A 26,319-nucleotide genomic window follows, 5' to 3' on the forward strand; every position below is an offset into this window, starting at 1 on the left:
ATATTCATAGACCTTTTAGCGATGCTGAAAAATAAATACTATCAGCCCCCTCCCACCCTCATATTCAACTAGGAATGAACAAGTAACTTTTCCCTTAACCAGAACTCTTGGTCCTGTTTTGCAGATCATATGCGGATGATAAAATATTTCAGCCTGGTCAGCGGAGCTGGACATCAGGAGTAGAGTGGGGAGAAGAAATCAGAGCATCTCTCCCACACCCCTGGCCAAGATCCTCTGCTGTGGCTATCAGCCTGGCATTTGTAATTGCTTTGCTTTTCACAGCCCCTATAGCAGCCAGCACCAGCAAGTGCTAAGGAGGTAATATAAAGGAAAGGAAAAGTCCTGAGATGAAAGACACGGGTTGTAGAGTTCTCAGTGTGTTGCGTTACTATCTCTGAACAGAAGACTATGTAATTTTTGTTCATGTTTCTCAATAACTGGAGTACAGACGCACTGCAAGAGGCATGGAAGTGGGCTGGAAGCTCAGTAAGGTAGCTTAATGCACTTGTCTTGGACACAAAAAAGGGCCCTGCCTGCCTTGTTCTGCAGCTTCCTTACTCTTCATGGTTTCAGAGCCATGCCAGGGTAAATCTGAGTTCCCCCACATTAAACAGCTGTGGACGGATTTTTTCACCACTGACATGCTCCAGGACAGAAAGGGAGAAAGACATTACAGAATAAATCATTCTGTACTTCCCAAAAATGGGATCCAGCTAGTCTCTCCTTGCAACTCAGATTCTGGAAATGGTGCCAATCATAAGAGTATATACTACTCAATTAGTAAAAAATCAGAATGCTTTGCACTAATGAAAATGTTCTTTTTTTTAGGATCTCAAAGTCACAATTGATTTAGGACCTCCTTGCAATATTATCCTACATTCACAGGTGGAAGAACTGACTGCGCAGATTCAGTGACTCACTAAAGGTTGTGCAGCACATCTGCCAGAGCAACATCCTCTGTCCATGACCTACAATCCAGAGGCCTTTTTAGATGTGATGTTAAGGCAAAAATCCTTAATTTCACCTGTAATTTACTCATCCCTGACATAATTTCTAAGTCAAGATGATTAGGACTAATATCTCCTCTCCCCTGAAAAACACCCCAAAACCTAGCAGTGTTTTTTAAACAAAATTTAATTATGAATTATTACCTCACAAGACCTCATAACTGCTTGCCAAGAAGAATGTAATTTTGAGTGTGGCTTAAGCAGACGACTTCAAGGCTTAAGATGCCTAAGTTTCCCAAAAGAACAACAGCAGATCTTTGCAGAAGCTTCTTTCCCTGCAAAATACATGCCTTTGCTTGGGTCTGCTAATGGAGCTGGGACAGAGTCATCTCAGCCAAGCTTTGCTTGTGCCAACTTCAGAAGCCTGATGTGAAACCCATTGAAAGAGATCGCAAAACCCTCAGCAGCAACTGGAACAAGTCATTAGGAAAACACAAAGTAAAATGAAGTATTTGATGGAGTGAGCTTGTGTCCAAATATGGTTGGATAGTTTCTAATGGGTTCATTTTCCTGCTCTTTTCCTGCTCTACCTACATTTGCTACAAGAATTTCGAAATATTTTCCAAATGCCTCCATTACAGTTTAGTGATTTCTGTTGATGCTGCCTCCCCCATTCCTCATTCCCAAAACTTGAGCTGTCATGCTCTAAAACATCTTTGTAACAGTTGGTAGTGCCTTATCCAAAGTGAGCAGTATCCAATAAGGACCCAAAGTTACTGTCTTTAGACTCATTTGGCCAAAGAAAGATCTGCAGGGATGGCTCCTCTCTAAAGAGCAGAACTGCACTGCCACATCTTCCTCACTAGGGAAGAAAACAGAGTTGGAAAGGCTGGAAGGGGATATTTCAGTGCCATGGGAGACAATGCATAATGAAAGTTTATCTAAGAAAGATGGGGGAATTTGGCACAGTCTGAACAGCTGAAATAGCCCAGTATCACCTGTATTATTCACATATGGTGGTACAGACAAGACGTTGATACAATGCAGGTTTTTTAAAAGGTTTTGCTCCCCATTATGAGAAAGGGGAAGAGTTTAAGAATAGTTTTTAAAAGGGAGCAATTGCAATCACCCAGCAGTGATTAATCAAAACAGGTTTTAGAAGAAAGTGTTGCAGTATGACAAATTGAAATATCCTTTGAAGCCAAGATAATTACCGAGCAAATCTCAGAAACATATTTTAGCAAGAAAGTTATCGCATGCTGGAAACAAAAGCGTTCTTTCATTCCTATTATTTTCCATATCATAATCTCCAGAATCAAAAGCTAGCTCTGGCATGTAGCAAAGATGTTTGCCCTAAAACTGTATGAAATGTCAGCAGAAGTAAGAAAATACTTCCCTGTATCTATAGGCGCTACAGACACGCTCACCCACACATTGTCTGGGTCTCTGAGCTCAGAAAAAGCCTCCCACAGACCACAGAAACAAACTAATTCTTCCACCTAATTCTTCCTCTGTTAGGTCCCCATTAGGGACCTTGTTCTTCCACCATACTAACATGAGTCATATTCATGAGTCATACTGATACTTCCCCCACAATGTGTCTTCCATCAGATGTACTATTCCAAGTCAAAGCCTCTTTGGTCTCACTCAAATTTGAGAGAATATTACTTGCACTGATAAAACAAGCAAGATTCGGCCCCAAACTGATCACAGGAGAAAGTGGCACCATCATCTGCTGTTCTGGAAGTCAGAAGACGTGATTTCTTCCCTTTGCTTTGCAATGTGTTGAGGATTGCCCTTCTGCAAGTTACTTGGAATAACCCTATCCAAAAACAGACGGCATTCATCAGTTGGAAGGCTGCCATCCAGAACAGGACTCTTAACTTCTCTGAGCCTCAGTTTCACCAGAAAGGATCCCTAAACGACACATTGATTCTTATTAGAAACCATAGCAAGACAACACACTCAACTGAAGATACGCAGCGAATCTGCAATACATACTTCAGAACTTTCTTTTGCCATATTCCATAAACTGATGTAAATTCTAATATATATCTTCATGTACTTGATATGTCTTACTGGAACTTCAGAGCACCTTCCCAACTGTGCACAAAGAGCATAGTCCTTGTATATTCAGAATAGCAGCATCACACTGGGAAAGACGCGTGACAGTTGGTAGAAGGATTGAAACATCAGTAAAAACTACTAAATGCTTACTCTTGGGAAAAAAAAAAAAAGTAATGGAGCTTTTAAAGTGGAATAATCTTGCAATTGTCTGCCTAACCTATTTGAGAAAATGCCCCTACTATTTTACCAATTAGTATTTATTCTTCAGTATTTATACAAACTCCCCCGAATCAGATGTCTGAAGGCATTTGTAAAAAAAGAAGGAGATTCAGGCATGCGTCTAGAGTAATCCTGGGTGGAAATTAAGCACACAGTTACATAGATAAATTTTGCAGGTGCATCTTCCTGAGAATGACTCCATTAGTGTCCACACTGCGCAGATGGGCTGTGTTATTTTAAGGTCTTAATCAAAATACGTGCAAACAGGCACCGCACCGCTTGCATACTAATGCCTGTGCAGTGTCAGCTGTGAAGCAGTCAGTACACTTTTTTAAGAACACTAGCTATGTAAAAATACAGAAGAGAAAGAACTGCTGAATTAGGCAGCTTAGAGAAAGACTTAGCAGCTATAGCCAGAAAGTGAGGCACCACACATTTGTAATAAATATGAACTGAAGAAAACCTTATCCTGTTAACACGGCATAGTATTCCCGAATACTGATAGAAACTGAAGTGTCATGGAATACAAGAAGGTGTTAGGTCATCAAAACCCCAAAGTATGTATGATTAGGAGAACCAAAAACCTTAAAACCAGTAATTATAATGCAATCTAGACATCTATACACCTCCTAACAGCTCTGAACTTTTTCAATGGCTTTCCTCAATGAGGGCATTACCCATTCATGAGTCTGCTTTATCATCTGCAGTGAAGGCACTTTGCATCCACTCGAGAGCTGCACCAGACCCAAATTCAGAGGACACACTCACTTAGGAGTCTGTGGTCTGAAAACTTTGTTGACTAAAGAAAAAATAAACACACCCAGCTTAAGAATAATGTTACACAGATCCTTCTGAATTTTTTTTAAAGGTAGATCCTGTTCCTGCATGTCTGCATACTTAAAAAAAAAAAAAAATAAATTTCTTCTGAGCTGGAGCTGTCTCCCTGTGGAAGGGAAAAATGAAAAGGACAAAGCAAAGGTTGTGTTCAGAGTCACAGTGCCCCGCGTGCCAGGCTTGCAAACCCCAATCCATTCTCTTACCTGCACAAACCCAGCACCACCCGACGTGGTAACTGGTGTCCGGCTCCTGAGCCGCACTCGGGGCGCAGCCGGGGGCCGCTTTGCAGAGCGGTCAGCCCGGCCGGGGACGTGCTGTGGCGATGGGCGCGCAGGGGCAGGAGCACGGACACACGGACACGGACACACGGACAGGCACACACCCCCTCGAACACCCTGTGCGCACACACGCGCTCACAGGGACGTGCTGGTGACAGAGCGGGGATGGGCAAAACGCTGCATCCTCTGCACACCCACCCCCGCCCCGACGGGGGAAACCAGGGGGAGGAAAGAAGGGCGAGAAGAAGGACGAGAAAGAGAGAAGAGAAGAGAAGAGAAGAGAAGAGAAGAGAAGAGAAGAGAAGAGAAGAGAAGAGAAGAGAGAGAAGAGAAGAGAGAAGAGAAAGAGAAGAGAAGAGAAGAGAAGAGAAGAGAAAGAGAAGAGAAGAGAAAGAGAAGAGAAGAGAAGAGAAGAGAAGAGAGAGAGAAGAGAAAGAGAAGAGGAAGAGAAGAGAAGAGAAGAGGAAGAGAAGAGAAGAGAAAAGAAGAGAAGAGAAAGAAAAGAAAGAAAGAAAGGAAAGAAGAAAAGAAGAAGAAGAAGAAAGAAGAGAAGAAAGAAGAGAAGGAAAAAGAAGAAAGGAAGAAGAAGAAAGAAAGAAAGAAGAAGAGAAAGAAAGAGAAAAAGAAAGAAAAGAAAGAAGAAAAGAAAAAGAAAAGAAAAGAAAGGAAAGAAAGAAAGGAAGAAAGAAAGAAAGAAAGGAAGGAAAGGAAGGAAAGGAAAGGAAGGAAAAGGAAAAGAAAAGAAAGGAAGAAAGGAAAAGAAGAAAAGGAAAGAAAAGGAAAGAAAAAGGAAAAAAGAAAAAAGAAAGAAAAGAAAGGAAAAGGAAAAGGAAAAGAAAAAGAAAAGAAAAAGAAAAAGAAAAGAAAAAAAAAAAAAAAGAAAAAAAGAAAAAGAAAAGAAAAGAAAAGAAAAGAAAAAGAAAAAGAAAAGAAAAAGAAAAAGAAAAAGAAAAAGAAAAAGAAAAAGAAAAGAAAAAGAAAAAGAAAAAAGAAAAGAAAAAGAAAAAGAAAAAGAAAAAGAAAAGAAAAAGAAAAAGAAAAAAAGACAGGAGAGGGAGTGGGAGGGTCGGGAAGGACGGGGACCGAGCAGAGCGGGCAGCCCGCCGGCGGGGAGGGCAGGGCGGCAGCGGGACCTGGCGGCGGGCGGGCGGGCGCGGGATGCGGCCCGGGCCGGGCGCCGAGGCGGGAGAGGGGCCGGATCGGGGCGTCCGCGGGGTTTAAAGCGCGAGGGGAGGGGAAGGGGCTGGGCGGGGAGGGCTGCGGGCCCCGCCAGCGGCCGGGAGAGGGAGGCGGCCCGGGGATGGGGACGGGGGTGTGCGAAGGGACAGGGATGAGCGATCCGGGCGGAGGGACTCGGGCGGGGAGAGGTGTGCCGGCCCGAGGGGCATGTGGGGCAACGGAGCCGCTGCCCTCCGAGAGGAGGGGCAGAGAAATGTTCCACCCCGGCGGGGACAGAGAGCCGCAGGGGGACGTGTCTGAGCAGCAAGGGGAGGAAATGCCCTTTCTGGTTTAGCAAACAGGTGGCCTCTGCTTTTACCTCCTCCCTGAGCTCAGTGTCTAAATAAAAAACCCTCAGCTGGGATATTTTTGCTTGAGTTTCAGCTCCGACTTGTGTGCTGGAGCCACTGGTCCTTCACCCCTCCTCCAGACACAACCCTCCATCACCTCTGCTGCCACACGTGCTGGAGCTTCTGCCCCTTCGGAAGCGTTTCGGCAGCTGTCCCCCGTGGTTTCAGCAGGGACGGATGTCCATCAGAGTGGGCTGTGAGCTTCACAGAGTAGCCCAGTCAGTCTGGTCTCAAACGGGGGCCAGAGGACAGACAAAAGAGTCATCAGCATCCTGCGTTTCCGTGGGCGTATTTAGCATGGCTGTAAGTGCGGCCGCATCTCGAGCAGGTCTGTGGGACAGGATCTAGACCGGGTTATGGAGATGCTTCTGCATCGGCTAAAATTTCCCAGTGCAGGATTGAGGCCTTAGGTGTCAGCAGGGCTGAGGCTGCTCAGCTCCACGAATGTCAACGCAGCTTTGGTGGTAGATTATAGTATTATTTTACCTGGTCTGTCTGCTCCGTGGTGTCAACAGAAGCAGGGACTGATTTCTGTTATGTTACAGCTTACCCTCCAGCTAAAGGAGCACTACAGACACCTCTCCCCAAAGTTTACAGATTTGCAAAGAAAAATCATTGACCAAATTCAGTTAGCCACATTTCAAAATTTATTGGGGAACATATATTCATTTTATATATAAATGTGTGTACATATGTATGTGTTTGTGTGTGTATCATCTCAATTTTTAAAATACATACACATAATTCCAACAGTTAGAGCAAAACACATATATTATTAAACATAATTTTTACAATATTTTTTAAATAAACAAATTTTAATAACAAATTATTCTAGCATTCTGTAGCATTTACTGGCAGGTGGGAGACTGAACTGAACTAGATGCTGTTTATTCATTTGGCCTCTCTCGCCACATGCCTGTCTATGTCTGGCAAGTGCTCACTGTAAACTAACACACAGGAGAAAGGCCCGCTGGGGCCCAGGATCTCCGGGGCTTTGCCTCTGATTGCTGTGGGAGGGAATCATGGAACAGAACCACAGAATCATAGAGTCATTTAGGTTAGAAGAGACCTTGAAGACAATCGAGCCCAACCATAAACCTACCACTGCCAAATCCACCACTAAACCATGTCTCTAAGTGCCACATCTACACGTCTTTTAAATACCTCCAGGGATGGTCACTCAACCGCTTCCCTGGGCAGCCTGTTCCAATGCTTGACAATGCTTTCAATGAAGAAATTTTTCCTAATACTCCATCTAAACCTCCCCTGGCACAACTTGAGGGCATTTCCTCTTGTCCTATTGCTTGTTACTTGGGAGAAGAGAACAAAACTCACCTTGCTACAACCTCCTTTCAAGTAATTGTAGAAAGCAACAAGGTGTCCCCTCAGCCTCCTTTTCTCCAGGCTAAACAACCCCAGTTCCCTCAGCTGCTCCTCCTAAGACTTGTGCTTCAGACCCTTCACCAGCTTTGTTGCTCTTCTTTGGACATGCTCCAGCACCTCAATGTCTTTCTTGTAGTTGAAGGCCCAAAACTGAATACAGTTTTCAAGGCACAGCCTCACCAGTGCCAAGCACAGAGGGACAGTCACTTCCCTAGTCCTACTGGCCATACTATTCCTGATACAAGCCAGGATGCCGTTGGCCTCCTTGGCCACCTGGGCACACTGCTGGCTCATCTTCAGCCAGCTGTCGACCAAGATCCCTAGGTCCTTTTCTGCTGGGCAGTTTTCCAGCCACTCTTCCCCAAGCCTGTAGCATTGCATGGGTTTATGGTGACCCAAGTGTAGGACCCAGCACAGCCTTGTTGAACCTCATACAACAGGGAAGCAGAGTTAGACAGGGCAGATTACGTGGTGCTCTCAAACTACTCCCACGTGCTCCAGGGCACCAAGAGTGCTCAGGAGGTCAGTGGGCCACCGTGTACCTCTAAGGGGTTTCTCCCTGCATAATACCTACAGCAAAACAAAGCCACCCTTTACATGCTGCCCCTTTCTCCAGTTTATTCATACAGCTAAAAATCTTTTGACACACACAGAGATTAAGTGGAGTCACTTCAGCTTATTTCAGGTACCAAAGCCTGCGATGCATGCAGGTCAGACATGCTCAAATGGAGAGGATACGTGTGCTAGAAGATGTCTGGGGTGGCAGCTCTCTAGCGCTTTCTGCAAACCTTCTTGCCAGTGACAGGTGTTATTTTCACTCACTCCAGTCTCTGCCAATGAGACAAGATATAATAACATCATCCTTTGCACATTATTAATTCCTGTATTGATAATACCATCAGTATCAGCCTTTCATTGGTCTACAAAAAAATAGATGCAATATCTAATTCTGCATATGCATCTCTAACCCTGAAAATGAAACATCTATCTCAGACTGTCCCCATTCCAGCGTTCACAAACCGCATCAAAAGAAACAGGAGAATAAGGGGTTGCTCAACTCTAGACCAAAGTAACAAACCAAAATTTTTCCCATAATCAAGTGCTTCAGTATCTATGCTGACTTTCTGCATCTCGTTTTCTTCAGACTGCTTTGGTTTTTGACCCAATATTTGATTAAATATCATCTTCACCTAATGTCAGAATGTTAAGTCTATGGGATACCGGTGGTTCCCTCCCTAAAGCTTCTCCTTCCCAAGAATTTGGTGGCACTGACAGGAAAAGGATCTTTTCACCAACACATTAGCTTGATCAGCTGTAAGAGATTAAACCAAGTGATGTATCGAAGATGAGCGTTGCATACAGCGAAGAAAACCTAAAATTCTCACCATGTCTTTAATAGTGGCCTGGTGTGTATTTATGCTTTGCAGCAGTTAATATTTCAGCTACTGCATATAATTAATAATCGTCTGTCAACATACTTCAAGCAAGCTCAGTTAAAGCTGTTGCTTCTCTTTACGTTGTACCAATGGGATTAACAAAAAGGAAGTGATTCCTCCTTGCAGATATTTTGTCTCCAGTGATCTGGGGAGAAAAGTAAACTGCTTTAAGACTATGTAGATGATAATTCAAGATGCTGCCTTATTAGGATTCCTACTGGAAGCAGCCCTGAACCAGCAGCTCAGAGAGCTATGACAACCGTCGATGTATGGATACATCACTCAATTTCCTTGCATTTTGCGGTTCTTTCTGTTCTGATTGTGAGCCTTTGATTTCCATTTTCACCCTGGAGTTAGAAATAAAAGAGATGGCTGCACCAGGTCCGGAAGAAGGTCTGTGTAGCCTAATATCTTACCCTTAGGAGTAGATGCCTCAGCAGGTGTGCAAGAAAATAGAAATTATTCCACAACACTTCCCCAGAATAGCTTCTCAGTCTGTGATTGTGGTACAGGGATTTCCTCACAAAGACGTGATGTGTGGCTTGGACAGCTCACAGTCCTTTCTTCTTCAGTAAATTTGACCAGCCACATTTGAATCCATATAAAGATGACTTCCAAATGTTTTGTGGCAACATACTCCGCAATAGTTCACTCCCAGGAGTTACAGAGTCTGCAAATCACAGTGTCTTCACTGCCTGAAACTACTGGTTTGATCACAGATATAACCATACCATCATCACCATCAGCCAGTTTTTTGTTCAGTAACTTTGCTGTAGTTGTGCAGTGTTTTTTCTCCTGACTGGTTAATGGTGTCTCAGGGCTCTGACAGGTTTCTTTTACAAATTTCCTGAAAATTCTGGTGCTGGCAAGGCTCAGATCAGTAGTTGTATGTTGGCAACTCATAAATTCCTAGGAAACAAGGAATTACATCACTGGGGAATACTCCTGTGCCTTTTATATTTTTATATATATTCTCTTGTACACATTATGTGTTATAGTCCCCAGTGGCTTACGTTTCAAGGCATGAAGCAGATTCAAATAGTCTCTGTTAAAAAAGAGCCTATCTAGCATAGAAATGTTTTTTTTTCTTTCCTGCAGTGTTGAATTTTCTATGCCGAAACCTATTAAATGCCATGAAAGAAAACCACTAAATTCTGCAGTAGAATATATGTTCTGTCTCATGTTGTATTATGCATTGTGTGCTCTGTCACATTATTGTGCTGTATGTCGTGGTTTAGTTTGTTACAGCTTTTATATGATACATGTATCATGACACCATGCTATTTTGGTCTTCTCATTATTTTCCTTTTTGTTGTTAATGAATTACAAGATTTGTAATTCCCAGATCCTGACTCATAAATAATTTCTGTTTGATGGCTACTGCATGCAGCACTTCATCCAGTACTGAAAGTTGCGAAGTCATGAATTATGGAATCCTCACAGTTTAGTGAAAAGACTTGGAAAGTTAATCTAACAAAAGATTTCAACAAATCCTATAGTACTTTTTGGAATAACATCTTAAAGACTGAAGAGAAACAGCAACAAAAATGGGAAAAAAAATCACAATAATGAGCAAAAACTTTCAAAATTTGCTGCCTGGTCTTTAGAAAGATTATTATTTAGTTGACTACTTGGGCCATATATAATTAATTCCTGTATTGATAATCCCAGCTACATCTAAATCCTATTTAATCTAAAACAGTTTTAAGAACAATGATAACTCACACAAATCATTATTCTTGTTATATTCTAAATATTTTTTGTGGCCTGACTTACCTAAGGATAGATCCATTCTGCTCCATCTCTCTAATGTCCACTGTTTGTTTATCCATCTCCACAGTCACCAACTTCTGACTTATAACTGTCATAAGTTGTAAGTTTTATAACTTATCACTGTTATAAAAATATAACCTTTAATATATAATAAATTTGATTAATCACATGGCTCTGTCCACGATAGTCTGCGAAAGCAATGCAAAAGCCAAACATCCAATTTAGTTCTAGTTAGCATGTAAATATCAAAGAGGGCCAAGTATCACATCATTTACACAGGGCTGATTTAATTACTGCACATTAAGACTACTGACAGATTTAGTAGCTTCTGTAAATCAGGTAGCTGATCATAGGTGACAGTACAGTTCTATAATTAAATGCTGTTTCTTCTCTCCAGCTATAGGTGATAAACTTGTGTAGTGTTGAGTTCTGGAGCAAGGTAATATATCACATCACACTTGGAATCAGGACACCTTTAATGATACTAATACAGTGGAAGGGAGCTTCGGAATATGTTTATGCCTCAGTGGCTCAGGTAGTCAATGAATTGCAGAATGGAGCTCGCCTGATGGAGTAGCATTGAACAGTTTTCTTCCTTTTTATTAATATTTCAAGGATTTGCCCGGAGTATACTTCAACTTCACATTTCCTTACAATATGGTAAATCAACATCAATGCCTCTTTACTGGCGTTTCAGTGGAGCCAGATGAAGTGGACATGGTATTTACTGCTGAAAGTAAAACATCTCTCTTCCCCTCTTCCACTTACATCTTCTCAGTGTCCTTTCAGTCAGCACAGAATTTGGAATTCCACAGTCCTACTTCATTTACGAACACCTCTGGTCACCAAACTCAAAGGCATCACATATGCTCAGAATAGGACCATATGTTGAATATCACCAATACGTTACTGTGTGTAGTTCACTTTAAACATGGGCAGAGTTTTTTTTTTTCAGCCTTTTCTTGAGAATGCAATGCAGATTGAGAGAAAAGGCATGTGCTATACACTGTCTTTCTAGGTAATCTTACTTTTGCATATATTCTCTATTTCTTTAAAACTTCTGTTTCATTGAAATCAGTTACTCTTTGAATAGAGACAAGTATAACAGGAGCAGGAATTAAAGATATGGTTACGACTCTAGACTTAAGGATATCAATGTAGATACAAAATACTACCATGTATATTTTGAATGAGACAGTTAACCAGCTTCATGCCCTTGTGGTCACTCATGACCTTGGAACAATACCTGTAAGAAAAGAAATTTATTCTGATGTCTTAGTCAGCACTATGACCCTTACTTGTGCTGAAATATCCTTTACAAACGGTTGATCTGAAGTGGTTTATTCTCCAGCTTGTGTTGTTGATATATCCTGCAAAAGTTCCACATCAGTAAAACTTGTTCATGTGCTGAGCATCCTTGCTTAATTCTAGAACCACACTGGAAAATTTACAACTGAACTTACCAGCAGCGTGAAAGCAGTAAATCAGATGTAAGAGACTGTGCGTGTCACACACAAAGGAAATACATGATGGTGGGTGTAAAACCTCTCACAGTGCACATTTGAGATGAGGCTATAAGTCACACACAAAGGAGCTGGGCACCCAAAGCAAGTGCTAATCATACATTTCCTTTCTGCACTATATTAGCCTGTCGTCTGGTATGTTAAATGGTTGGAGGCTGATGTTGTTTATCCTATCGACCACAGATTCCCATGCTTACACCACCCAAGTGTGCTTCTCTGTGAAGCCATTTTAAAAGCCCAGAAATATTTCTATGAGATTTTTCTCCATATATTTTTAATGCAAAATAACATTTTCAATGCAGAAATAACTTTACAATGTGAATAATTTTGTATCTTGGTACCTTCTGGGTCTATAAGTCATATTTCGTATCCCATTGGGAGGCAAAAATCTCATTTTGACCAAAGATAAAGTCAAATTTCTTCTTCCATGACTTCAGAAAACAAAGTTGTGTAGATTTTTATATACAAAAGACAAAAATAATGACCCAGACTGAATATGGCTTATTCATGGCCTCAAGCCAAGACAAGCAGAGAAAGAAATTTTTACGGAATAATTTTTGAGATATGAAAATGCTATTCTCATATAGGATAACTTATTTTAAATGGTAACTGCCTAATGTTTTTTGTAGGTTTGAAATATTGTAATTAGTCTGAGAAGAAAGATTAGAGGGTATTGAGCTGGTGAAATGGTCAAAGGGAGATAATATAGGAATTTATTACATGGATATCCATAGCTGATGTATAGTATATTTACTAGACAGAACCTTTTTTTTTCTTTCCTTTAGAGTTCAACATACAGAGAAAAATCAGTGTCAGTGATGACAACAGACAACAAATGCACCCAGCTGCTATATATTTACAGACTGAGCAAGGTAGTGAAAAAATCTATGAATATAAAATACATTTTTCAATTGAAGAGGTGATTGTATTTTTTTTGGTCCTCTTAAAGAAATATTAACACACTAGCTGACACAACATTTGAAAAGAGGTATAAGAGAAAAAAACAAAAGAAAAGGAGAAATTTTGAGAGATGAGAGGACTGAAGACAAGGTTTGTCCTATCAGACAGGTGGGATGAGTTGAGGTGAAGTGGGGAGGAGAGTAACATTGAAGTTTATTCTGTACATATAATACAGCACACAGCTGAGTGATCCAGACTCTATTGCTGGATGCAAGGAGCTGCAAGTTTGGTCTTCAGACATAAAGTAAAATATGAACAGATGGAAAATTTGGGAGGGAAAAGAATTGTGAGGTTTCTAAAGGAACACTGGACAAGCTTGAACATCAGAGAGCCCGTATCAAGCAGATTAGGGTAGGATGATAAGGGTGACTTAGTAGAGCGGCAAGCTAGAAAAACTATTTTACTGGTTGCATTTTGAAGACTGTGGGATAATGTATGTGTTTTAGAAATTACAAGAACATAAGAAGAGCTGTACTGAGTCAGTCCAAAGTTGCTCTTAGCCCCTAATCTTCACTCCATTATTAGCCAATGGGATATGCCTAGAGAAAACCAGCAAATCTACAGTGAATTTTTCCAGATTAATCTCCCTTGCTCCAGTAATTTGTAGTTTAGTTTGTTTCCAGATGAGAAAGTCATATCTAACAACCTTAAGTGGATTTCTCCCTCATGAAATACACAGTTCCTTTTTGAACCCATGAAACTTATCCTGCAGAAAGTTTCAAAACTTTACGACATTGTGCAAACAAGCAACTCATATATTTGGCATCTACTCATTTTATTTGATGACTCTTAGTACCTTTATTAGACAAAAGTGCAGTCGTTCCCTGTTCAACATCTCCGTATCATCCGTGATTTAATAAGCCTCTATGGTGTTCTTCTTCAGTCTTTTTTTCTTGCAGGATGAAGAACTGTAGTTCATTTGCTTGATCTTCGTATCAAAACCTTCTCAAACATCTGACTATCCCTGCCAGTCTTCTCTGCATCTTTTCAAATTCCAGTTTATCCATATCAAGATGGGGGATTGTTTGGGAAGCAACAAGGGCAAGAGACAGTAGTCACGATTTGGTCATCCCAGGATTTCTATGATGCATTAACGCTTACTGCTTTGCTCTCTGTTCTTTCCCTCATAATTCAACATGCTCTTTCCTTTGCTGTTGAGCATTTCAGAGACCTAATATAATCCCCAAACCTTATTCTAACGATTGGATCAAAACTTATCACTCTTGAGTATACATTTGGGATTGGTTTCCCATGTGTACCCTTTTATATTTACCTATAAAGAATTTCATCTGATGTTGTACTTCCCAGTCCTTCAGTGCCATGAAGTCTTTCTGTCACTGTGTGCAGTTGGTTTATTTTTCTTCTAACATTAATGCTATTCAAGAGTTTTGTCGTCTTGTTATTCAGCTCTCTTTCTAGGACAAGATCTCACACCAACCCCAGTGAGACTCCACAGGTGACCTCTGACCACTGTCAGAAGCTGTGCACTGTGCTACATGCTGTAGGAAGCCGTAAGGAAGGTAAAAGGCTGCCACTTGCAGTGAAGGGGGAGCCTGAAAGACTGGCAGCAGTTCCCAACTTTTAGTGACCAAGCGTAGTTGCTTTCTGGGAAAGTGGCATATAGAATCAGAGAATCATAGCATGGTTTGGGTTGGAAGGGACCTCAAAGATCATCTAGTTCCAACACCCCTGCCATGGGCAGGGACACCTTCCACTACACCAGGTTGCCCAAAGCCTCATCCAACCTGGCTTTGAACACTTCCAGGGATGGGGCATCTACAACTTCTCTGGGCAACCTGTTCCAGTGCCTCACCACCCTTAGAGTTAAAAATTTCTTCCTTATGTCCGATCTAAATCTGTCCTCTTTCAGTTTAAAGCCATTGCCCCTTGTCCTATCACTACACGCCCTAGTAAAAAGTCCCTCTCCAGCTTTCCTGTAGAACCCTTTAAGTACTGGAAGACTACTATAAGATCACCCTGGAGTCTTCTCTTTTCCAGGCTGAACAGCCCCAACTCTCTCAGCCTATCTTCATAGCAGAGGTGCTCCAGCCCTCGGATCATCTCTGTGGCCCTCCTCTGGACTCGCCCCAGCAGCTCCATGTCCTTCTTGTGTTGGGGACTCCAGAGCTGAATGCAGTACTCGAGGTGGGGTCTCAGGAGAGCAGAGCAGAGGGGCAGAATCTGCTCCCTCAACCTGCTGGCCACACTGCTTTAGATGCAGCCCAGGACACGGTTGGCTTTCTGGGCTGCCAGCGCACATTGCCGGTTCACGTTGAGCTTCTCATCAACCAGCAAAGCAGTTGAAGTTGTCCCTGTGCTGAATAGCCTCAAGATGCCAAGGTAAACTCTGGAATTTAGGTTGAGGAATCCTCTTTCAAAGTGCAAATTATGGTAAACAATGTGAAAAGTAGGTAAGCTTAGTGTAAGTGTAAACATAGACCCAAACTTAACTGACAGGATGATGTGTTTCTTCAAAATTATTTGCTATTCATTTACACTGCCTCCCTTTGCCAATGTTTTCTAGAGTGCAATGCCCAAAACAGTATCCAGTGCTCCAAACGAGGTTTCACAGGCCTGGAGTGCAATGGAATAATTCATCCTCTTGTCCATTAATACTTCCCATAGTAAGATTTTCCCTTTTCTGCAGTAGAATTCTGCTGCTTGTTGCAGGAAATCTACATCTGGGAGCTAACTGTGATAAATCAGACATAACACGTACCTCAGGAACACCATGGAAAAGGAAGGCAGTTAGTTGTGTTAGGGACGTAGTGCCATACACAGCTCCATTGAAAGTCACCAGGAAACAAAACGTACAGTAAGAGAAGCCCAGGAAATTCTGGAGGAGGATAAATAGCCAGACTTCAGGAAAAGAAGACAGCAATGGTTTTTGGGATTAGCCAGTAGTGTTTCGTCCCACAGATGCTTGTTTGAGGAGATCCGTTCAATTGTCCTAAGAAACAAAGATGCAGAAATAATAAAACAATGAAAAAAACCCACATCAAAATGAAGTAAAAAGCGTCACTAAAAATATTTCCTGTTGAAAATGACCTTTTTTATTTCTAAAACTCCCAGCATTTTTAATATGACAATTTTAATTTTCAGGATTTTTGCTAATAGCATATGTTAGGGCAAAACTTTGTGAAGCGATGTGATCTTTTCTTCAGATTCCTCAAAAAACACATTTTTTATCAAGTCCTCTTAACTACTCTATGTACAGAATAAATGTCTGACCTTCGGGTACGGGTTTCCCAGAAGAATGCATCCCTGCATACTCAGTTAAGACATGCATGAAGGAAGTCACCGTACTTGAGGTCTAGCTTGGGCAAGGCCAGACCCTTTTCTGGTGGGGACAAATGTGGCAAGCATCAGACACAGCAATCAGTCATGATCAGTAAGTGCAGCTAAGAAATGTCAAGGCAGACTTGACCTTTACCACCTCTTTGCCCTCCCAAATGCCAGAGCAGTTAAGGAATTGCTCTTGTTTCATCAGATGGGACATTAATCTCTGTCTGGTCTTTTTAGCTTGTTAAATTCCTTTTATTGGGCTGAGGATTCTGTGGGTCTGGTGGAAAGCCCCATCACAACAGATTTTTCACGGCTTTTTGTAGCTTTCTCCTTACTGATGAAAAGAAATATTACAACAGAGCCAAAAACTGGCTCAGTAATTTTAGTGAAGTGTTCATCACAGTTTCAAAAAATGTCCTCCTGTAGGATCTAACTCATGGCCTCAAAGGGAGCCTGAGAAAACGTGTTCCCTGCTTCTGTCAATGCTGAGTGCTCCTTTCCTGAACTGAAAATCCTGGTTGGGTGTTACAGCTTGTGATGACTGTAGGATATCTCACTCCCATCACAAGCTAAGCAAAATATCAGCAGTGATCACAGCAGCACAGTTATATTCTCTCTAACACAGTCTTAGAAGGAGTCTGCAGCGTCATTTAAAAACTGAAAAGAGTTGTAATGCTACATGGTGTATTAGTGAGCTTCATTCCCTGAATGTCACCATTGAGTGTGCACAGAATTTACCTCACTATACAAAAATATGCATGTTGTCAGGACATTGAGACCAAAGAGTCTAAAATATTTTGAACCTGCCCTATGTTTACTGTCCATTTCTGTGTATTTTATCAGCCACCATAAATTACCCTACATAAATGACTAGTATACATGCAACTCAGGGAACAAAGCTTCTGCTCAGCTCCACTAAAAGTTACAGTTTTAAGTCACTGGTAAGATTATCTGTGATTTAATGTTTGAGGCAAATTAACAGCCTCGTAAGATTCTTCTGTTTAGCAGAAATTTGGGTGGCAAGGCAGCATATACTGGTACCTGATGACTTGTCTGAACAGCAAACCTGGCTTACAGGGATAAGGAAAAATATGAACATTTAGCTCTGCAAGTGATTTATTTCGGAACTAATTACTATACAGACAGTCGCAAATCCTCTAGAATCATCTCTCTAAGTCAATCTCATACCTGTGTCATCTCGCCTCAGCTGCCTTCACAGGTGAACCCCTGTTTTGGAAGCTCTTTGGTGAGACAGTATCACTGCAACATTAGCAGTACTCTCAGACAGCTATTCTGGCTCAAGAAATGGCTCAGGAAATGGCTTAACCTGCTCGCATGGCATTTAGTCCTCGAACAGCTCTTCCAGTCTTCTACAAGAGGAGGACTGTGAACTAGATGGAAGTGCCTCATGGACTGGATTTGCTGTGTAGGCCACAAAATCAACCTGATAACTTAGACCATCCCATTGGAAGCCTGGAAGCCTGTCTGACCTGGGTAATGATGATTGCCCTCAGAAATCTGATTAGACAATTGAACAGTGCTATTGAGTTCCCTCTCAGCACTCTCTTTTCTAGCCTAAACAAGCCAGAATATTTCATGTTCTCAAAAGCTTTTGCCAGTCTTGTTGCTTTTTGCTTATACCTCTCTAATTAGCCTTCGTATTGAAGTCTATGTCAGTAACTGCACATAGTTGTCCATTTGTAGATAAACATGAATAAAGAGAAATAATTTATCTTAGCTTTTTTCCATTGTCATGGTGTTAGCTGTACATTTACTAAAATTCACTCTATTCCATCATCCAGATCTTTAACGAAGATAACTCAGCAACTGTGGATTCAGTAATTACGGCTCTGCTAGGAGCCTACTCAGCAACTCCACTCTAACTGAATACTTTTTGGAGTGATTTTTCAATCTGTCATTCACACGTCATCTTTTGCTCGTTGTGTATATCTGAAAATGTCACATTGGACCTCACCAAAAGCCAGTAGAAGTAATGAAGGACCACTATGTCACTTCCCCTGTATCTATTAATCCATTACTTCTTAAGGAAGGTGAATAAATTGATTTAATAGGATGTGACGAGTTGCTGGACCCAACAATTTAGCAGTCTGAGGATCTGAATAAGCTTCATGAGTGAGGATTATATCACACTTTTAAAAAGATACATAAACTATCAGACTTAAAAGCATTAGCCAATCTCTCTCTCAAAGAATTAAAACAGTTTCCCATGCCCTCAGCATCCCATGATTGTCTATGAGGTTAATGATACCTTCTTTAAATATCAAAGATGACAACTGTCAGACAGAAAATACTGCCCTGGATGACCTAAGGGTTTGTTTGTTTCTGTGGTGCAGATGAGATGTGAAAGAGGACCTTTGAAATACTTTTCAAAGTATTTTTTTCAAAATACTTTTATAGGTTGGTTCACATTCCAAATATAGATTCCTATACAGTTACTTGGAATACAGGCAAATATGTTTAATCTCTTCACCTCTTCACCTGGAGATGGCATTACACTAACAAAAAAGAAAGGCACATGTTGATTTAACAACAGCCATATGGCAGAACAGGTGCTTTCATTTGCAGACCAAAAGATGCTTATTCAGTACTCTTAAACACTGGCTTTTTACAACTCTCAGTGCTCTGTTCTGTTTCAGGCCCTACATTACAAGAATGAAGTGGCTGAACTGGACAGTATTCAGAAAGCTGGATGAATGCTCAAAAGTCAGGAGAACATGACCTAAGGAAACAGATGGAAAGAAATGGATTGTTTAGCCTAGCAAAGAGGAAATTGAGGGTGGACATGACAGAAATCCTGAAATATGTAGGAGGTTGCTGAAAGGAGAAAGGTAGTAGATTTTTCTGCATACTAATCTGGGTTAAGTCAACAAGCAATGGACTTCAGTTGTCTTTAGGGAGGTAAAGATAAGTTGCCAGAGAAAAACGGGCTAGTTTCAATTCACAAGGCTACTGAAATGGATGTGAAATTTTTATCCTTGTAAAGTTTGGGGTTTGGGGTTGGTTGGGTTTTTGTTTTGGTTTGGTTTGGTTTTTTTTTCAGAATTTCAAAAAGCACTGCTAGGACAGATTTGCGTGGAGCAGGAACTAATGACTAAATGAGAGTCTCTGGAAGTTCCTTAAGCTCTGTTTTCTGTGATTCACTGTGCTACAGTATTCACCCCTCAGCTGTGGCTCCCTGGCCATAACTTCATCCCTCTACTGAATGCAATGGCAAACCTCAAATTGTCTGTCAGCTATTGCAGAGATGGCAGCAATGGTACCAGTGCATCAGTTCTGGATAAACTGCCATGTATGTCATTTATGACACTTAGACTTAGGGCCCTTTTTCCCCTGCTTTACTTCAAAAGTTGGGAAGAATTGGGATTTACCTACTTCTGCATGCAATGAGACTGAAAGCTGAAAAAATTCAGGGCACGTTTCTGTCTGAAGCAACCTGAGTCCAACAGTTTCCACTTTTTGAAGATTTGCTTGCTTTCCTGCTGAGCACACTCACTTTAATTCACAGATCTGAATGTTCAAGAACTACAGGATCATATCGCCTGGCCTCTTTTATTTCATCTTTCACTCTCCTACTGAGACAAATCAACTCTGTTTGCTTAAATACATTCAGCCTTTTCCCTTTGGTTCTAGGGAAGGGGAACAGCACTTATTTCATCATGACCCAACGAGAATCCATCCAGAATAAAAGCGTTAAATACTTTAGCAGTACCAGTTTTTAAAAAGGAGAGTTGAACCAGAAATGGAGTGTGGTGGCTTTTCTTTAAGGGATAGCGAATCTTTTCATGTCAGCGATTTACTTTGCTTTGTCACATTAGTCTTCCTTGAACTGCACAGGGTTGTTTTTATTTCGAGTTTCATTAACGAGACCAAAGTGGAAGGAGAGCTGCTGCATTAATCAATAGCCGAAGGAAATAAATCTCTGCTCTTTCCTGCAAATGTGCTGCCGCACGATGTGCTTTCCTTGGGAGCCTTTTATTCATGACAGAAGCCAGCCATCTGCTGGAGTGCTGCTGCAATAACCCTTTCCAGGACTGCAGGACAGAGCCGCTTGCTGATGTCCGAAAAAAAACCCACGTTTTTCTTCAAACTTTATGAAAAATAAGCAGTTTGGAAAAAAAGGTGGGGAAACTATCCAGAGACTCCTTAAAAGTAGACAGGTGTTAAATGCTGACAGAGGTGATAATGTCTGTGATGAGCAGGGATAGAGCACAAAATGTTAAGCACGGATTCACCATCTATCTGCATGGTGAAAACCTAACCAATGAAAACCAGAGTACTGAACCAGCTGCTCCTCAGACCTTCAGAAGAGCAGGAGCAGAATGTTGTCCTGGTGCGGAACGCACCAGGAGGAGCCAACCACAGACAGTCCTTCCCCAGAAAGCAATGCCGTCTGAACAGTTTGTTGTCTAAAGGGATATCGGAGTTATCATGGGAAGAGCATTCTGGGATTGTGTAAAATTTAGGATGGAAGGCGGTGTCGTGGTTTAACCCCAGCTGGTAACTAAGTACCACACAGTTTCTATCTCACTAGCCCCTCACCAATAGGACTAGGGAGACAATCGGAAGAGTAAAAGTGAGAAAACTCATGGTTTGAGATAAAAACAGTTTAATAATTGAAAAAAATAAGGAAAATAATAATAATAAATTGTAATGCAAAGGAAAATAACAAAGAGAGAGAAATAAAATTCAAGAAAGACAAGTGATGCAAATGAAAACAATTGCCCATCACCAACCAACCAGTGCCCAGCCAGTCCCCAGGCAGCAGCCCTGCCACCAACCTTCCCCTAACTTTATTGCTGAGCATGACATCATATGGTGTGGAATATCCCTTTAGTCAGTTGGGGTCAGCTGTCCTGCTGTCTCCCCTCCCAGTTTATTGTGCACCCCCAGCCTACTCGCTGGTGGGGTGGGGTGAGAAGCAGAAAAGGCCTTGACTGTGTAAGCACTGCTCAGCAGTGACACAAACATCCAGTTCCAGACCAGCTACTGGAGAGACTCAACATCATGTATGTATAGATGATGATCCAAGGGCTGGATTATCTTTCCTGTGAAGACAGGATGAGAGAGTTGGAGTTGTTCAGCCTGGAGAAGAGAAGGCTTCAGGGCGACCTTCTAACAGCTTTCCAGTACTTAAAGGTGGCCTACAAGAAAGCTGGAGAGGCACTTATTCCAAGGGCATGTAGTGATAGGACAAAGGGTAATGGCTTTAAACTGAAAGAGGATAGGTTTAGATTAGACATAAGGAAGAAATTTTTAACTCTGAGGGTGGTGAGGCAATGGAACAGGTTGCCCAGAGATGTTGTGGATGCCCCATCCCTGGAAGTGTTCAAGTCCAGGTTGGGTGAGGCTTTGGGCAACCTGGTGTAGTGGAAAGTGTCCCTCCCCATAGCAGGGGTGTTGGAACTAGATGATCTATGAGGTCCCTTCCAACCCAAACCATTCTATGATTCTATGATTGCAATAGCAGCCTTCAATCCTGACCAGCCACAGGAGCGGAGAGGAGTGCACCATCTTTGTCCATGTTTCTGTGAGTGCTGGGTTTGTTCATGTGATTGGCAATAAAGGAAATAAAAGTAATTTCTGTCTGCGTTAGTCTGTGAGTCTGGGCATGTGTGGAGTCTGGTGGGGGGGGTGTGTGTGTCTATTGGGAACACAGGCTCAGCCTCCCTCCAAGCTGGACCTGGGGACTCAGAACCACAGCAGCCTTGCAACTATTATGCTGAGAGAGGAGGAAACCCTCTGAGTCCTGAAGCCCAGCAGGTTTGGTTACCTCTGACAAAATGGGAGTGAAATTCCAAGTCTGATCCTTTGGTAACTAAGGCTGGGGGAGAAATTATCAAAGACACTTAAGTGACTTCACAGCATGTGTTCAGTTTTCAAAGGTAACTGAACAAGGAAGAAAGAGGCAGGCGTAATGAACTGACCATCGTGTTCTGCTAGGAAACTAGAACTGTGTTTTTATTCTTTTCCTGATGGACTCTGTAGTTCTTGGTTCCAAGCGCATCTTTACCACTTGCCATCATGGCCCCAGGAAGAAGATACTAGGTTATCTTCCCTCTGAATGCTTTGATCTTTGCTCTAAAGTTCAAGTTGCTATTTACTAATCGTCTAGGAAGCCATATCTCAGAAGCAAAAGGCTGAATATACTGTTTCAAGGTGAAGCTGATTAGTGTCTTTACTTGGGTAGAGAGGTGTATCCCATTAGCTAATGGGGCTGAAATAATAATGACTTGCTTAATAGTCTCTGGCAGAAACCGGTAAAGCACTGCTTAGCAATGACAGCTTGATGATAGGACAAACTGGTTGATCTACCAAGTGAATTACTACTGGAAGTGCACCCAGACCTCAAACTGTGATTTTTAACTTAACAGCAAAGTTTACTTCCCGCCCACGCAGCCCTGGCTTGCTTACATTTTTATTACCTTTCTCTGACAGATCTCTAAAATGAGAAAATGATGAACGGAGGAAACCTAGGGATGGAAAAACATTAATTGAATTAAAGACATGAGAAAGGATCCCCTGAGCCCTGGAGAGACCCCACCGGAGCACAGACCCACCCGCAGCCCGGGGAAGAATTTCCTGCGGGAGCTGCGGCCGTGGAGAGCCCGGGGGGAGCGGGGTGTCCCTGAAGGGCTGCAGCCCGGGGAAGGGCCGTGCTGGAGCGGGGAGACGGGTGAGGAGGGGGGAGCGGCCGAGAGGGGCTGTGATGGACCAACCGCTGCCCCATCCCCACCCCTGTGCCCATCGGCAGGAGTCGGGAGTGAAGGGGTGAAGCTGGGCCTGGGAAAAACCCTTGAGTGGGGAAAAGGTGTTGGTTTATTATTTTCGTCTTTTTTTCTCACTATCAAAATCTTTTCAATTTGAAAAAAAAACTAATTTTCTCTATTTCTAGCCTGTTTTACCCTTGATAGTAGTTGTAAGTGATCTCCCTTTCCTTATCTCAAAGCACAAAGTAAAAATGGAAATATAAGGGGAAAAGATCCCCCTCAAGCTTTCATTTTGTGGCAAATTAACAACAGGAACTTCTCACTTCCTTCTGCACTATGTGATAAGCAGTCAAGCAACTACTTTTCAACATGTTTTACCCCATACTGTCGTGCTAAGTCTGCACCTACATCTTAAAATGTGCAGCCTGGATAAAACAAACACTACCCAGTCAGCCGAGAAGCTTGAAGTCAGGGTTGCAGAGAGGATGTATCTAACACAACCCAAGTGAATTTCACCTAGGACATTCTGGGTTTTGCTTGTGAGGTGTTTCTAGTGCCTCTAGTCTGAGCTGAGGTATCTCTCAATGTGCATTTGACTCTCCTCTAACATACAGTGTAGTATGATCAAAAGGAGAGTGGCCAGAAGGTCAAGCGAAGCGATTCTGCCCCTCTACTCAGCTCTTGTGAGACCTCACCTGGAATACTGTGTTCAGCTCTGGAGTCCCCAACACAAGAAGGACATGGAGCTACTGGAACAAGTCCAGAGAAGGGCCACGAAGATGATCAGAGGGCTGGAGCACCTCTGCTATGAAGACAGGCTGAGAGAGTTGGGGCTGTTCAGCCTGGAGAAGAGAAGGCTCCGGGGTGATCTTATTGCAGCTTTCCAGTACCTAAAGGGGGCCTACAGGAAAGCTGGAGAGGGACTTTTTACAAGGGCGTGTAGTGATAGGACAAGGGGCAATGGATTTAAACTGAAAGAGGAGAGATTTAGGTTAGATATAAGAAAGAAATTCTTTACATTGAGGGTGGTGAGGTACTGGAACAGGTTGCCCAGAGAAGTTGTGGATGCCCCATCCCTGGAGGTGTTCAAGGCCAGGTTGGATGAGGCTTTGGGCAACCTGGTGTAGTGGAGGATTTCCCTGCCCACGTCAGGGGGGTTTGAACTAGATGATCTTTGAGGTCCCTTCCAACCCTAACCATTCTATGATTCTATGATTTTATGATTAGAATAAATCCTTTTTCAGCTGTCTGTCAGGAGTTGGATAGGTGTAGCTGCAGGAAGCCAAAGAAAAAAAAAGATTGCCTCAGAAATTCACTGAAGTTCTGCAGATAGATTTCCATTGACTACAAAACCAAACCAAATAAAAAGTCTCGGTCACACCAAGATCTCATGTGCTCTTTGCTCCTCGGAACTTTATTGGGCTTTTTGGATCTTTCTTCCTCTGAAAACCTGACAGATGCGTTCATAAGGTGCTTGCATGCTGCTTTCTGTTCCTTACTGGGCCAAAAACACTCAAAAGGCTTTTCAGACCTTCTGTTCCTATTTCAAACAGGATTTAGCAGGAAAAGAAGTATGAGGAAGAAAAATGCACTATGTGTTTTGTACCTCTAACAGCCCATCCTTTGGGTATGCTTCTGGGTTTAGCTGGAGGCTCCACACATCCTTTATTTTAACTGAACCAATTTAATTTTCCTCTGCTACAATAAATTTCTGGAGACAGAAGTGTCAGCAGCCTGCCCAGGGTAGAAGCCCATGTACTCAAGGAACAAAGCTAAAGGTACTCCATGCTAATGATTTTCCAGCACTGCTCCTTTTATTGACTTTTCTGCAGCAATTGCCTGAAAACATGTCACCCCCAGGGCCTCAGTGAATATCCAGAGAAAACGATTATGTTTAAAATCATGTCTCTCACAAACTGAAAATTAAGGCAACCTGTTGGTACAAACGGCCTGAGCGCATTAGCACATTGATCCCAAAGGCAAGCATGGTGCCAGCTTGTTTCTGAAGTTGTAGGGCTGTTTTCCAAGAGTTTAATGTGCCCGGGTTACACGAGCAGGAGAAATCAGAGCCAGCATTTACGCTCTCTTAGCCTCACAATGACAACTAGAAATCTCAGTTTAGAATAACAGTATTTTCCCTATTGCTGCTAATTGCTGAGCTCTTCTGCAAAGAACCCTACTGCTGCCCAAATTCCTAGTCAGGCAGTACCAGTGAGATCACAGCCTCTGGTGTGGGATCATCCTCCTTGTGATTCACCCCAGAGAAGTGCATGGACAGAGTCTGCTGCAGAGTCTTTTATCCATTATTAGTGGGCCTGAAGCAGGCTCCTTCAGACTTGCACCAACTGCTAGATGGAGACTCTGACTGGGATTTTTAAAACTTCCAGTCTTCACAGGTTGAAGAGACAGGGAAAAGCTTACAGCAAGCAGGAACAGCAGTCAGAGTGAGGACAGTCTCTGGAGACCTTCTTGGTTCCATGTTTCTAGTTCTTATCTTTCCCTTCCTCTTGTCTGTTGATGACTGCGTTGTCATTTTCTATAATTTTCCACAAAATCCATATGGCACTGACAACGTAAAGGCAATTGCAAAGGGAATCTAATAATACATAATAATAAAGATAAAAAAATCTTAGTCTTCTACTCCAGGTCATCACTTCTAAAAGCTTTCCTGAATCTTTTCTCTGTTGTCTTGCCTTCCATCTAAGACTGAGTTTTCCTGCTGCAGGCTGAAAGCGGAAAAAACTGCAAGCAAACACTCAGGCAGTGTCTCCAGGGATATTTATGCACGTTGTAGGGGACAATCAAGACATTTAGCTATTTCATAGTGTTCCCATCTGTTTTCAAGTCATGACTGTGATCCAGTTATCTCTGGGTTGTCCTCTTCACACTTCCAGTGACCCACCATGTCTGGTTCTAAAGGTCTATGAATCAGTCAAGAATTTACCCTGTTTTCCTCATCCCAGGAAATGTTATTTTGCTGTGCTGTGAGGCCTGTAAAACTTTCTGGGGGTGGAAGGTGCTATTTATGAAATATGCAGTATTCCTAAATTAGATAAATGTACCACTAGTCTGCAACTTTTGCTCATGACTCTGATTTGGAAAAGATCTCGCTATTTCACTTGCTCTGCGTTTGTTGTGTCTGTCCACTGTCTCTTTGTTTTACATTGAGGCTAAAAAATCTTTGGAGTGGAGACCATCTTTGTGCTCTGCTTTTCCACAGCCTAGGGGAAAGGGATAGAGCTGACTTTTGAAATATAGAAAAGAAATTACCCCCGGGTTCTTGAGTTGCAAAAACATTGGAGGTAAAGGCAGAAA

Source organism: Tauraco erythrolophus, chromosome 3 (assembly GCF_009769465.1).
Source record: "Tauraco erythrolophus isolate bTauEry1 chromosome 3, bTauEry1.pri, whole genome shotgun sequence".
In the NCBI taxonomy this organism is placed as follows: Eukaryota; Metazoa; Chordata; class Aves; order Musophagiformes; family Musophagidae; genus Tauraco; species Tauraco erythrolophus.